Source organism: Schistocerca piceifrons, chromosome 6 (genome assembly GCF_021461385.2).
Source record: "Schistocerca piceifrons isolate TAMUIC-IGC-003096 chromosome 6, iqSchPice1.1, whole genome shotgun sequence".
NCBI lineage: Eukaryota > Metazoa > Arthropoda > Insecta > Orthoptera > Acrididae > Schistocerca > Schistocerca piceifrons.
The window spans coordinates 346,860,316-346,876,366 of NC_060143.1; the positions used below are offsets into that span (position 1 = coordinate 346,860,316).

At 42.0% G+C, this 16,051-nt stretch overlaps 1 long non-coding RNA gene across 1 annotated transcript in view; it reads left to right on the forward strand.

Annotated features, from left to right (window-relative positions):
* Window positions 1-9,327: 9,327 nt before the first annotated feature.
* LOC124802985 overlaps window positions 9,328-16,051 on the forward strand; it is a 548,870-nt gene continuing 542,146 nt past the window's right edge. The window contains exon 1 of the long non-coding RNA XR_007017177.1: window positions 9,328-9,897. This is a non-coding gene — a long non-coding RNA (uncharacterized LOC124802985). The remainder of the gene's footprint in view (window positions 9,898-16,051) is intronic.

The following is a 16,051-nucleotide window of genomic DNA, read 5'->3' on the forward strand; positions in this document are numbered from 1 at the left end:
TGTGCACGGACTGACTGTCGATTATGTCCTATAAATGTCTGATGGAGTTCACGTCGGGTGATCTGAGTGGCCAAATCACTCACTCGAACTGTGAATTGTGCAGAATGTTTCTTAAACCGATCGTGAACAGTTGTGGCTTGGTGACACGTTTCCGAACATGAAGTCCATGAATGGCTGCAACAACCGTACATAACCATTTCCAGTCAATTATCGGTTCATTTGGACCAGTGGACCCTGTGCATTCCCTGTAAACACAGTCCACACCATTATGGAGCCGCCACCGCCATGCACAGCGCCTTGTTGACAGCTTGGGTCCATGGCTTCGTAGGGCCTGCGCCACACTCAAACCCTACCTTCAGCTCTTCCACGTGAAATCGCGACTCATCTGACCAGGCCATGATTTTTCAGTCGTCTTGAAACATCCCCTTGGAAAAAGCTTTATAAATGACAGCCCTGGAAAACCTCTGCGTTATTTGATTTTCAAACAGCTGAGCAAAACTGAACGTACTCAGACATTTCTCTCTTTACTTATTCTGAACAACACTAAACTGACACACAATATTTTTAGCGCAACGCAATCTGACTTTCAATAACAATCCCCACAAAAGAATGGCCCTCGCTAACAATAACCTATACCTTTCATAAATCACTTACCTCACAAAAATCTTCGTTACTCGAACTACTGCAATACAGCGAGTGCCAATACTGCCAGCTAAATAAAAGATTCTAACTACTGAAGGCACTAACTACTGATAGGCATAGTTAGCAAATAAATGAAAGATTTTGACAAAGAACAAACAATGTATTTACCTTAATAATGTTCAAAAGTCATTTATATATATATATAATCAGCTCATGATATTCAGTATTACAAATTTACTCTTTCTGACGGACACACGTCCAGATCGTCCGCTCTCAAAATTCTGCCATCTCTCTCCCCACATCCACCACTGCTGGCGGCTCACCTCCAACTGCGCAACGCTACTCGCTGTTCACATCCAACTGCCCAGCACTACAATAGCGAATATTCCAACAATGCCAACCAGCCACAGACTGCACACAGCACAACCAGCGATTTTCATACAGAGCGCTACGTGGCGTTACCAATGTTGTTGTTGTTGTTGTGGTCTTCAGTCCTGAGACTGGTTTGATGCAGCTGTCCATGATACTCTATCCTGTGCAAGCTTCTTCATCTCCCAGTACCTGCTGCAACCTACATCCTTCTGAATCTGCTTAGTGTATTCATCTCTTGGTCCCTCTCTACGATTTTTACCCTCCACACTGCCCTCCAATACTAAATTGGTGATCCGTTGATGCCTCAACACATGTCCTACCAACCGATCCCTTCTTCTAGTCAAGTTGTGCCACAAACTTCTCTTCTCCCCAATCCTGTTCAATACTTCCTCATTAGTTATGTGATCTACCCATCTAATCTTCAGCATTCTTCTGTAGCACCACATATCGAAAGCTTCTATTCTCTTCTTGTCCAAACTATTTATCGTCCATGTTTCACTTCCATACATGGCTACACTCCATACAAATACTTTCAAAAATGACTTCCTGACACTTAAATCTATACTCGATGTTAACAAATTTCTCTTCTTCAGAAACGCTTTCCTTGCCATTGCCAGTCTACATGTCTTATCCTCTCTACTTCAAACATCATCAGTTATTTTGCTCCCCAAATGGCAAAATTCCTTTACTACTTTAAGTGTCTCATTTCCTAATCTAATTCCCTCAGCATCACCCGACTTAATTCGACTAAATTCCATTATCCTCGTTACCAATATAGAAACCTAAACAGCCTACTTACAGTCTATGGTCCAACAGATATGGTCAGAGGCTCAGGCGAAGCGCTGCAGGCGACGTCATGCTGTTAGCAGAGGCAATCGCGTCGGTCGTCTGCTGCCGTGGCCCTTTAACGCCAAATTTCGCGGCACTGTCCCAATGAATACGTTCGTCGTACGTCCAACATTGATTTCTGCAGCTATTTTACTCAGTGGTGCTTGTATGTTAGCACTGAAAACTCTATTCAAACGCTGTTGCTCTCGGTCGTTAAGTGAAGGCCATCGCCCACTGCGTTGTGCGTGGTGAGAGGTAATGCCGGAAATTTGATATTCTTTGCACATTCTTGAGACTGCGAATCTCAGAATATTGAATTCCGTAACGATTTCGGAAATGGAATGTCCCACGCGCGTAGATATACCTACCACTCCGTGTTGAAAGTCTGTTAAGTCCCTTCGCGCGGCCGTAATCACGTCGGAGACCTTTCCACATGAATCACCTGAGTAGGAAGGACAGCTCTGCCAACGCACTGCTCTTCTATAGCTTGTGTACGCGATACTACCACCATCTGCATATATGCGTATTGCTATCCCATGACTTTGGCACCTGAGTGTAAAATGCAGCTTTTTTTTTAACTTCTTATCTTTTACTAGTAGTTGAGTTGAATTACTCATCTTTTACTAGTAATTGTGTTTACAACAACTTCATTAGGAACTTGTACCTCTCACAAAGGGTAAAGGTACGACTAAACTATGGAGAAACGAATAGTGTGGAAATAGGAAGGGGAGTGAGACAAGGATGCTGTCTGCCGCCAAGTCTCTTCAACCTGTACAGAGAAATGCTGGCGAGAGAAGCGCTGAGAGGATTCGGAAACTTCAACGTAGGAGGACATCTCATCAACACCATCAAGTAAGCAGGCGACCTGGTAGTGCTCGCCAAAAATCAGAGACAGCTGCAACACATGATGAACAGTTTGGTGGAAACGGGAAGAAAATACGGCATGGAAATCAACATCGAAAAATCAAAAGTGATGCGTATATCAAAACGTGAGAAACACTTGAAGATAACTGTTGACAATCGGGAACTGGAAAATGTGAATCAGTTCAAGAACCTGGGAAGTTTTATCACACAGGATGCCCACTGCACCAACGAAATCCGAGCAAGAACTGCCATGGCCAAAGCTGCTTTCAACAAGAAGAGGACTCTGTTGACCAGCACGCTACGTTTAGCATTGAGGAAAAAACTGATAAAGTGCTACATTTGGAGCATTGCACTGTATGGAGCAGAGACATGGACGATGAGAAAAAGGGAAAAAAATACTAAGAGAGCTTTCAAATGTGGTGCTGGAGGACAATGGAAAAAAATCAAGTGGACAGATCGCATAAAAAATGACGATGTATTGCGAAGAGCAGGAGAGAAGAGAAGTATTCTGCAATAATTCTTCAGAGAAAGGCCAACTGGCTTGGACATGTACTTAGACTCGAGGAACTCATACATGATGTCATCGAAGGGAAACTCATTGTCAGAGGAAACGCAGGACGAGGAAGAAGAAAAATTCAACATCTGGATGACATGAAAGATGGAAGGAGATACAACATACTGGAGGAAGAAGCTGAAGACAGGGAACAATAGAATCAGAAATTCTCCGTAGGAAGACATGGACCTACCACTTGGCAGAATACTACATAATAATAATAATAATAATACTGGCTGTCCTAAGATGTTTTTCATGTAACAGCAACTGCGACTAAATCGATTTTTTGGATCATTTACACGAGAGGAATTCGCCTATCTCTCACTTATAATACAACTAACTTGCCAGCCTTTGTATAATTTTGGATGCCTGTTGCAGTCTGAGTGGATATTTGTACGGACTTCTTTTGTTTTTTAGAGTATCGGACGTGTGATGATGAACCACAATGGTTGATAGGTTATAGCCGGTCACAGCATAAGAGCGGCTTATGGTCGTCATGACTGCGAATTAATAATCAAAAGTCGTTAACATCACTGAGCAGTGTAAAACACTAATAACGCACGATAATTGTGGGCCGGCCGAAGTGGCCGTGCGGTTAAAGGCGCTGCAGTCTGGAACCGCGAGACCGCTACGGTCGCAGGTTCGAATCCTGCCTCGGGCATGGATGTTTGTGATGTCCTTAGGTTAGTTAGGTTTAAGTAGTTCTAAGTTCTAGGGGACTAATGACCTCAGCAGTTGAGTCCCATAGTGCTCAGAGCCATTTGAACCATTTGATAATTGTGGAGATCATCGGTAGACTGTCGGTTATTGATTTACAAATTATGTACAAAATGTGGAACCATCTGAAAATGAACTGAAACACGAAACACGTACAGTGTCTCGGAATACTATATATTTTTCTATATATTTTTCTCTAAATATCGTGTTTCTCTACGATCCGGGAGCCTACAAAATGTGTGTTGATGTTACGTCACACCACGGCACTGCAGACTTACAATGGGAGGCCGCCAATTGCGAAATTCAGATTCGATTCATACTGCGCATAATAAAAGCTCATGGCCAGAGGTGTAATGTGGCAAAGCACCAAGATGCACTTCTCAGCCGTTGTCGAGAAAATCGACAGTTAAAAGAAACCATTGCAGTGAAATACCCTCTACGATTAATAATTCTCTCCAGCGTCGTGGCGCAGCGGTAAGCGCTCGGGTTCGCAATCCGAAGGTCGCCGGATCGAATCTCGCGCTATGCAACTTTTTTTTTTAGTATTTGTTTTTTATAATTCAAATATATATATATATATATATATATATATATATATATATATAATTCCCGGCAATCAGTTGCAACAATTATGCATGTAATAAGTTGTTGAAAGTCGTTTGTCGTGGAAAAACTGGCGACTTCGAACATCATTATGTTTTCCGCAAACAAAGTTGTATTTCACAAATGTTATTAATTGTCTTCATAATGTTAACCACGCATAGTTAACGGAAGACGTAGAAACGATATTCCGAAACGAATATGTATAGCGTAAGTCAAACGTTCGAATTAGAATAGAGACCCCACGAACACAAATTTGCTGTGGCGGGTATGAAATATAAACTCCGTTACTCGCTCGTTACACTTGAATGACAAATGTTGAATGGGCCGAAACGAGCCGCCGCATAACAGCGTAGTTGCCCGCTAACTTCGAAAGAAGGTAGATGCGGTCCCTAGCGCAACTTATAACATCGGCGAAAATCAGTGCGGACGGTAGAGCTTTGGTACACCCTGTTAAAAAAGACGGGAAAATGGAGGCGGTACAATTGGAGAGCGATCCGCCTTCACCAACATGCATAAGCAATTCATTAATACTTTATATATATATATATATATATATATATATATATATATATATATATATATATATTTGGATTACAAAAAACTAATAATAAAAAAAATTGCATCCGGCGATCTTCGGATTACGGACCCGAGCGCTTACCGCTGCGCCACGACGCTGTAGAAAATTACTAATCGTCGAGAGTATTTCACCGCAACGGTTTCTTTTAACTGTCGATTTTCTCGACAACGGCTGAGAAGTGCATCTTGGTGCTTTGCCACATTACACCTCTGGCTATGAGCTTTTATTATGCGCAGTATGAATCGAATCTGAATTTCACAATTGGCGGCCTCCCCTTGTTAGTCACGCACTGCAATTAAGCTGTGCTTCAGGAGTGAGTGACTAAAATGCGTCAGAATCGTTTCATTCGCTGAACAACGCATGCCTGCAATTACTGTGTGGCCTCGTCAGAAGTGTTTGCTTTATGTATATCAATCAAAGGCAGCCGTGTATCACGAGACATGCGTCATGACCAACTTTGTTCTGCAGCAAATAATTTGAATCGAAACGTTCTTAATGTTTTTGATGTACATATCTGACGCTGTAGATAAAGTGGGTGGGGGGAGAGGGGCGGCGGAGGTGGGGGGGGGGGGGGGGATATAACGGGTTCATGCAGAACGTAGCGAGTTTAATTGCAGATGTTAATGTAACGCATGTTTTCTAAAATATTTGTTTTTATTAAGATAGAAGACGGAATATATGAATTTTAGATTGCATCGCACCATCAGATGACATGGAAGGAACGTTCACGATTTATATCTACAGTAACACCTATCTTCCAGGAATCTCTCTACTGTTTGTGTGTCTTTTTTTTTTTTTTTTAACTGTTGGATATATTCAGTCTCTGTCTTCCCCTATAGTTTTTACGCTCTTAAGCCCCTGTAACCGTACGCAACTTATTCCCTGATGTCTAACACATGTTCCATCATCCTGTGTTTCCCATACGTTCCTTTCTTCGCCAATTCTCTGGGGAACCTCCTCGTTTCTTAGCTTGTCAGTCCAGAAAATTTTCTGACTCTTCTACAGCACCACATATCAAATGCTTAGGTTACTCTTAATTTCTTGTTTTCCGACTGTCCATAATTCACTACCATACAATGCTGTGCTCCAAACGTACATTTTCAGAAATTTCTTCCTCCGATTAAGATTAGTGTTACACTGGTGGACTTCTTTTCACACCAATGGTTTTGATTTCAGTCAGTAAATTAACATGCGGTAAGTTGCTCGTTTTCTCGGCCATTCTCGGATCTATTTACTTTTTTGCTATAGCTAATATAACTGCGGCATATGCTTTCTTTGTACATCTTGTTGTGGTTGTGGTCTTCAGTCCAGAGACTGGTTTGATGCAGCTCTCCATGCTACTCTATCCTGTGCAAGCTTCTTCATCTCCCAGTACCTACTGCAACCTACATCCTTCTGAATCTGCTTAGTGTATTCATCTCTTGGTCTCCCTCTACAATTTTTACCCTCGACGCTGCCCTCCAGTACTAAATTGGCGATCCCTTGATGCCTTAGAATATGCCCTGCCAACCGATTCTTCTAGTCAAGTTGTGCCACAAACTTCTCTTCTCTCCAATTCTGTTCAATGCCTCCTCATTAGTTATGTGATATACCCATCTAATCTTCAGCATTCTTCTGTAGCACCACATTTCGAAAGCTTCTATTCTCTTCTTGTCTAAACTATTTATCGTGCACTTCCATACATGGCTACACTCCATATCAATACTTTCAGAGACGACATCCTGACACTTAAATCTATACTCGATGTTAACAAATTTCTCTTCTTCAGAAACGCTTTCCTTGCCATTGCCAGTCTACATTTTATATCCTCTCTACTTCCACCATCATCAGTTATTTTGCTTCCCAAATAGCAAATCTCATTCACTATTTTAAGTATCACATTTCCTAATCTAATTCCCTCAGTATCACCCGACTTAATTCGACTACAGTCCACTATTACAGAATTACAATGTCATCAGCGAACCTTAAAGTTTTTATTTCTTCTCCATGGATTTTAATACCTACTACGAATTTTTCTTTTGTTTCCTTTACTGCTTGCTCAATATACAGATTGAATAACATCGGGGAGAGGCTACAACCCTGTGTCACTCCCTTCCCAACAGCTGCTTCCCTTTCATGTCCCACGACTCTTATAACTGGCATCTGCTTTCTATACAAATTGTAAATAGCCTTTCGCTCCCTGTATTTTACCCCTGCCACTTTCAGAATTTGAAAGAGAGTATTCCAGTCAACATTGTCAAAAGCTTTCTCTAAGTCTACAAATGCTAGAAACGTAGGTTTGCCTTTTCTTAATCTAGCTTCTAAAATAGGTCGTAGGGTCAGTATTACCTCACGTGTTCCCGTATTTCTACGGAATCCAAACTGATCTTCCACGAGGTCGACTTCTACCAGTTTTTTCATTCGTCTGTAAAGAATTCGCGTTAGTATTTTGCAGCCGCGACTTATTAAACAGATAGTTCGGTAATTTTCACGCCTGCTTTCTTTGGGATTGGAATTATTATATTCTTCTTGAAGTTTGTGGGTATTTCGCCTGTCTCATACATCTTGCTCACCAGATGGTAGATCTTTTTCAGGGTTGGCTCTCCCAAGGCTGTCAGTAGTTGTAATGGAATGTTGTCTATTCCCGGGGCCTCAGGTCTTTCAGTTCTCTGTCAAACTCTTCACGCAGTATGATACCTCTCATTTCATCTTCATCTACATCCTCTTCCATTTCCATAATATTGTCCTCAAGTACATCGCCCTTGTATAGACCCTCTTTATACCCCTTCCACCTTTCTGCTTTCCCTTCTTTGCTTAGAACTGGGTTTCCATTTGAGCTCTTGATATTCATACAAGTGGTTCTCTTTTCTCAAAAGGTCTCTTTAATTTTCCTGTAGGCAGTATCTATCTTACCCCTAGTGAGATAAGCCTCTACATCCTTACATTTGTTCTCTAGCCATCCCTGCTTAGCCATTTTGCACTTCCTGTCGATCTCGTTTTTGAGACATTTGTATTGCTTTTTGCCTGCTTCATTTACTGCATTTTATATTTTCTCCTTTCATCAATTAAATTCAATATATCTTCTGTTATCCAAGGATTTCTACTAGCCCTCGTCTTTTTACCTACTTCATCCTCTGCTGCCTTCACTACTTCATCCTTCAAAGCTACCCGTTCTTCTTCTACTGTATTTCTTTCCCCCATTCTTGTCATATGTTCCCTTATGCACTCCATGAAACTCTGTACAACCTCTGGTTTAGTTAGTTTATCCAGCTCCCATCTCCTTAAATTCCCACCTTTTTGCAGTTTCTTCAGTTTTAATCTACAGTTCATAACCAATAGATTGTGGTCAGAGTCCACGTCTGCCCCTGGAAATGTCTTACAATTTGAAACCTGGTTCCTAAATCTCTGTTTTACCATCATATAATCTATCTGAAACCTGTCAGTATCTCCAGGTTTCTTCCATGTATACAATCTTCTTTTATGATTCTTGAACCAAGTGTTAGCTATGATTAGGTTGTGCTCTGTGCAAAATTCTATCAGGCGGCTTCCTCTTTCATTTCTTACCCCCAATCCATATTCCCCTACTAAGTTTCCTACTCTCCCTTTTCCTACTACCGAATTCCAGTCACCCATGACTATTAAATTTTCGTCTCCCTTCACTATCTGAATAATTTCTTTTATTTCATCATACATTTCTTCTATTTTTTGCTATAGGTAATATACTTGCGGCATATGCTTTCTTTAGGGTACTGTACATGTTAACCTTACGAAATCGCATTGACAACGTTATTTATGGTGAGTGGGCCGCTTTAGTATATTGAAACCTGGACAAACTACAATTGTCAGAAGTGGTTTAGCTCCGTCAACATCGTGGAGCGTGTAAACAAAAAAGGAGCCTCGCAAGTCGATGTTCGTTACAGTTGAAGTTTGATATCGTCATGTCTGAAATAGCGAATTATGGATACTGCCGTATTTGACGTCATGAGGACGTTGACGGTTTGTGTGAATCCCGCCTCTAGCGCGCGGCCGTCTCGGCGACTGTGAAAGCGTGGCCGCCAGCGCCGCTGCCCGCGCTGCTCTTTGTGCCGGCGATGTGGCGTCTTCGCGGCCGGAGCTCTTTGGCCGTCACGGCGGCCAGCCCCGCTCGCCTGGGCCGTGTGCGCGCCCGCCGCCGCTCGCGAGCAGTAACGGCCTCGCGGGCTGACTACGCGGTCGCGTGCTGTCGCGCCGTGTCGCCTCGCCTCCGTGACGTCGCCGTCTCCCACACCCTCTTTTTCTCGCGTCCTCGCCCCGTTCCTCTTTCTTCTGCCGGTTTCGCCAACTGTCAAGAGCCCCTTCTCGTTGTTATCACGCTGCTGCCCTCTTCTCGCCCCTTCCACCACCCCGCCGCGGGACACTGCCAGGGGGTCGCCGGGCATGCGCAGAACCGACACTGCGTCCGAATAGCATTATCAAAGAGTATCGGCGCGCGCCCGCGTGTGCGTGTGTGTGTGTGTGTGAGTGTATGTGTGCGCGTACGAGCAGCGCGCCGTCTTCAATGGAGTTTGTATATTGATCTTTCGGCCGCGCCTCCTCCGACAGCGCCCGGCCCTGCGCCGACCTCGGACGTGTGCCAATAGTACGCCAGTGTGTTGTTTGTTATTGTTTGCCGTGGCAGTGGTGGCCCGATTAGCGGGCGGCGGCCTCGAGCTGTCAGCTGTCAGCGGGTGGGATGAGCCATGGATAGCGGCGCAGCGCCCTGCCGGGATAGTCTGCTCGCAAGGTGAGTACGTGCCTGGTCCCGCGGGCTGCTGCAGGTTGTAGCCGGCTGCTGCTGCTTCTGCTGCTGCTGGTGGCGGTGGTGCTACCTTGCACCCGACGAACCGGTCCCGCAAGCGTTGGCGCAGCGGCGGACGCACAATAATAAGTCGACGGAGTCAAGTCGGGTCACCTACTCATGTCAACAGCAGACCGCTGTCAAACATAGCACCCAGCCCACAATACAAACTTCGACAGCTAAAGCAGCCTGCACACATTCAGTATTTATTGAAAATACTAGTTTGACCATAGCTGCCAAGACACAACGAAGAGGAAGAAATGGATCAGGGAATGGCTGGAAAAAAAAGTGACTGGTCTCATGTTAGCATACTGAACGTAATCAGAACCATACACCCGAAACATCTCATAAACTATTTTTGAATGAGCGCTGCATCGTACGACAAATTATTAATGTTGGTAAGCATGACATAGGGAAACAAAACACGATAATCAAAGAGACAATCGCAGTCGACGAGAAACTCTTTCAGATTTCTGAGTACAGGCATCCCATATTCAGTTAACTGACGTAAAACTTTTTTGGCATTGTGAGATAAATCTGAGACAATGCATTTCGCATATCTCCTATTAATAATTGCATGTATATGACATTCTTTTCGAAATAGAAGCGTATTGCCTCATGGCCGTGAAATGCAGCGTTTCAAATCGGTAACGAAAGAAATGACAATATATCTTCCAATGATCATCCTAAACTGGAAAATACGATAACTATCCCCGCAGAAGCCTATAAAACTGTTTGATGTGCATGTTTAGTAATTCCTCATAGGCTGTATTTTGGTCAATTTTGTGCATATAGTCCTTTGAAGATTGAGCCCATACGCCTTTCTTTTTTCTGAAGCACTCAGTAAATTCAACAATCAAATCTTTGTTCCTTTTGGAAACCATATTATTGAACCGTGAACTTCTAGCAAAAGGAACTTAGACGAAGTGAAAATGTAAACACTGCACGCTAACATTTTATATCTCGTTCATAAAGCTCAGTGAACATCTGAATGGCGAATGTTTGTAGACTGTCATTACTCAATACTGCGAATATTTTGGGAGCCATCAGTACTGTTCGCCAGTATTTCTGGTACTGACAGTGCGTCAATACCCGTCCTCAGACGGTCGATATACTGATTGATTGACAATATTATTGGGCTTATGAGGCCTCCTTAAAGGCCGTGTTCCCTTAAAAGGTTGTCTCCCGGGCAGAATCACGTTATTAGGTAATGCAATCACATTATTATGTAATACTTCCCTTTTCGGACAGTAATTTAAGTAATAAGTACTGGATCAGTTACTTTTGCCATGCATAGCACGACAAGTTTCAGGATTTTATTTCTCTTTGCAAGTTCTGTGAGAACAAACATTGTATTTCATGTGTTGACTATATGTGTCTATTGTGCCCCCTCTCTCTCTCTCTCTCTCTCTCTCTCTCTCTCTCTCTCTCTCTCTTATCTCTCTCTGCAATCATCTGTTTGTGTTCTCTAGGGGACACATACACACAGACACATACACACACACACCATCATTCAGGCTGCTTACCTAAAATCATAACACTGTAGAAAGAGACTGTGACAGTACTGCATCGCAAAGAGTTTAAGTACGGTCCATCATCAGCTGAATTTATATTAATTAGTAAGGCATTGGTATATTGTATGTACGACTTCTGGATTACCTGTAGCATCGTCTTTCTGTGGTCACAGGGTTGTTTTCCAGTCGTGCTTAACATCAGAACACTTCGGGTGGGCTAGAAATAACGTACGTATTATAAATAACAAGTTACTGTGAGTTCTCAGTAACTTATTAAAATACGTATGTTATTTCTTGCCCACATGGAAAAGGATTCTCTGATCACAAATTAATCGAAAGTCGTGCTTGCAGTACATCCATGCTTTATTAATTAACATAAATGCCACAAAACGCGTGTGGTAAGTATAACTCGTTGCGTCAGTTTGTAGTTTTAACACTTAAAATAGCACTGAGTTGGCACCATGCACAGGAAACTCTTTGGCTGTGATAGTTCACTATCTGCACCCTCCCCAAAAAAACAAAAAATAATCACACCGCTGTCTCGTTCATTTCATCATAGAAGTACCGGCGCTGCTTACGTGAAAGGACATTATTGTGAGTGTTTTGATGTTTATAATCTAGTTTTGTATTGTTTTAGTTTCTGTAAACTGATATGGCTAAGCCAGCAATTAAAGAACACGATCAGATACGATGAATATATCCTGACGGAATTCAGAAGTTACAGTTGTTTTTTGTGCATAAGTGAGAGCAAATATATATTTATTACAACTCTTTACTCTGATTTTAGTTGCTCTGGAAATATACTCCCCAAACATTAACTCCTACGATAGAGTTTCTGATATTGTAAGTTTACATGCGTTCCCGAATTAAGTTTTTCTGTAAACCAGTTTTGAATTACAGCTTCTGACTGGTGTTTTAAACTCTTGAATGTCGATTCTCAAAATGGGGATTTTGGTTGCCAGTTTCAGCTCCAAAAATAAACTGATTTTCGCTCCAAAAAAAAACGCTCTAACGCATTGGACCCGTCATTGGAGTGCAAAGCTGTTACTACCCTTTTTAAAATGTTAGCAAATGAGGACAAAGTGATTTTAAAGAGCACCACTACCATGATGTCACTAACAAATGTGTAATCATAAAAAATTGTTCTGTGTCAAGGATAAAATCTACATCTAAATAACTGTAGAGCATCGTACATTCACACGTTCGCTGTTCTTATGTGGAGTGTTCTGTGCATACGTAAACATTACTTTCAAATATTTACGAGCTGTGAGGGCATCACCTGCACAGCATCATGCAGTGAAGCTGTTTCACGTATGTGGTTTGAAGGAAAAGAGAGTATTTGACTTATCAGAAACCTATTCATTTTATTTATTTAATTGAAGATAAGAACATCCATCACTTGATTAATGTAAAGAAGTACGCAAAAGATACATTTCTTAGCCTAGCAAAATCTAATTCCTTGGTAACAATCCAATATCATGTGCAGCTGGATAATTTGCAAACTGCTGTATCTTTTCTCTCTTTTTAGTGGCAAAGTGTTTCGTAAACAGCCAATGATTCGTAACACAACATTCACTAATTCTGTAAACAGAAATGGGAAAGTACCTACACGCATTCGAAAGTTTCTGTTCATTCCGAGTCACCAGACTGTTGGAGTCCAATAATATTCCACCAGTGTTCACGCTTATCCCCGCAAAAGCGCCTGATATGGATTAGTGTAATACAACAGTTTCCCACTCATTAACTGGGATGAGTAAGGTTATTAAACATCCTGTCTTGAAACAATCTCACCCATCTCCATGCCAGGTACTCACTGGTATCCACAAGGCAATTTCCCTTCGTTAAAAACCTGCAATGTTACTGATAACCTCAGTTCACCATGTTGACGAAACTGGAGCAGCTGATCACAGATGCCATTTATGCAAAACAACAAATACTTAATCGGTTGACCAAAATCGATAAAAGACTAACACGTAAACACTACAACGAAAATCGTTTTCCGAAAATCGTTTTTCGTCTTCCGCTGATTATGTAACCTGTAAACGTGGCATATGGTAGGTTCATTGTGTGTGTGTGTGTGTGTGTGTGTGTGTGTGTGTGTGTGTGTGTGTGTACACTAGAAGTTTCCGCATCTTTTCTGCGAATTGAAAAGAGTATTTACACGGTCACGAGAGAGCACGCAGTTCAGCACTTCCATTCTCATAAGAATTTCATCCACTAGGCACGATTTAAGTAATGAAATGAGGCAGTTCCGATAGATAGTAAATGAACAAAATACTTTTCATGTGCGACAAGTGAAAATTCTAACTAAAATCCCAGACGCCTGACTTCCGCGGGAAGACCGTTTATCTCGTAGGATTTACGTGAAGCAGTTTCTGCAGGACCAGTAGGTAACTCGGTTAAGGCGTTCGTAAACTGTCACACACCAATTATAGTACAAATTACGAGAGAAATGTGGCTACATTTCTGCTACTACGGAAACAGGGCACGGGTCCATTACTGATTCAACCTCCGCTTGTTATTGTTGTTGTTATGGCTGTTGTCGGCATGTTACTCTTATCTAATCGTGAAGAAGGGACTATTAGCGGCGCTGCAACGGAATAGAGGAGAAGGCAAGGCATTAGTTACACTACGGTTTTTGTAAAACTTTGCTGTTATACAGAAAAGGCTTCGTTACTGGAAAAAGAAAAAAAAAACGAAAAATAAAGCCCAAACGGAAGGATTCCTCTGTATATGAGCAAGAAAGAATTGTGATTTTAAAGTTGCAAAATAAAACGTTGCATAGATTTTAAACACCTTCGCCCCCCTCTTACACACACACACACACACACACACACACACACACACAAACACACAGACTTTACTAAATTTACGGAAACTTATAATAGTTTTTTAATAGCTCCATTTCCATTATAAGAGCCGAAAGAAGAAAGAAATAGTCATGGGAACGCACAATTTCGTTGTATTTTACTCTGTGATACAGTCATAATGTGCTAATGTCTTCGCCGCTTTCCTCATATCAAACATGTTCTGTGTCCTGATTAGCACGAAGATGACGAACCTGACGTTTAAATGGCGTGTTATTTATAATTCAGTGTGTTTGAGTACACTGTTATGATAATTTGGGGAAATTAGTACAGTTATGCTAAGACCGTAGGAGAGTTAGATCACACTGCAGTGCGTCGTCGACATTGATAAGACCCGAGTCAGCAAGAGATACATGCGACAAGGAATAGGAAATTTTGAAGAACGATCCCAGAATTTGGCTGCATTGACAGAACAAAACTCCAGAAGCTAATAAAGTACTTTTAACCGACAGTTTGAACCGCCCATTCTCCATGCTATGCCTTAATCGACTTAAACATAGGGTCACATCTCTCGGTTATGCTGAAAATAGACATGAAATGTTCGTGAAATGTGTGTCACTAAAACTGAACACACGGATGAAACGTCTTCGATATTTATCAGTAATTAAGGGAACACTTGTCATGACATTTCTGCTCATACGGCTTATATGGCCGGAATGATCAATCGAGGCGCACGGGCAGCGCGATGATGGGAAAGAGAGATAATATCCTGCCATGTAGAGGAGTGAGAAATCTATTTGAAGCTAGGAGACTACTTCCTCCTCTCGGTGAAAGGTATAAAATGTAATGATATACACTTCTTATTGTCTTCTATCGATCTAAACAGATGCATCGTATCGTATGTCTAAAGATTTACTTAACTGATTGCCGCATCACTGGATGTTTTGAAATGCAGTGTCAGTTGACAGTTTTGGACCAAGCGGTAACAGAATCTTGATTTCTTGCTTATCGCGAGAAAATGCATTGGCTGTTATTTGAGGCATGACTGAAATTTTTACCATCACCAATGCTTTCTTTATAATTTCGGAATATTACTACCACAGGTTCTCCCAAGGCCTATATCGGAATAGCATCTATGGAGGGCGGTCGTTTACCCTGCCACAAGGGATACACAGAACGTAGACAAAAATACGGTAACAGCAAAAACCCAACAGAGTATCATGCATAATACTATGTAAGACACTGATTGGCAGTCCAAACAGCTTCCAGTCGACTCGAAATGGATAAATAAAAATACTGTATGGTTTTGAAGAGAATCTTATACCAAACTTCATACAAAATAGTTGCAAGTTCAGGGAACGATGGTAACGTGGATAGCGATCACACACTCTTTTATCTAAAACAGACCAAAAAGGCTCAATAACATTGAGATCTGGTGAGTGTGGTGCCCAGAGAGTTGCGACAACTCATGCTCGTGCTCACAAAACCAGTCCTGAACGATGCGAACTGTGGACAGGATCCCTGACGTCTTGGAACCCATCCTCACCATTTGGGAACAAACACTATACCATGCGACGGACCTCATCAGGCAAAATGGTCAAGCAGTCCTTGGCAGTACTGCTACTTTCAGAGTAACTATGGGGTCCATGGAATACCAAGATATGAGTGCTCAAATCATCGCCGAACCCTGACCATAGTTCACTTTTGGGGCGTAAACTCAGCCAGAAGTCGCAAACAGTGTGAAACAAGACTCATCCGACCAAATTACTTTCTTCCATT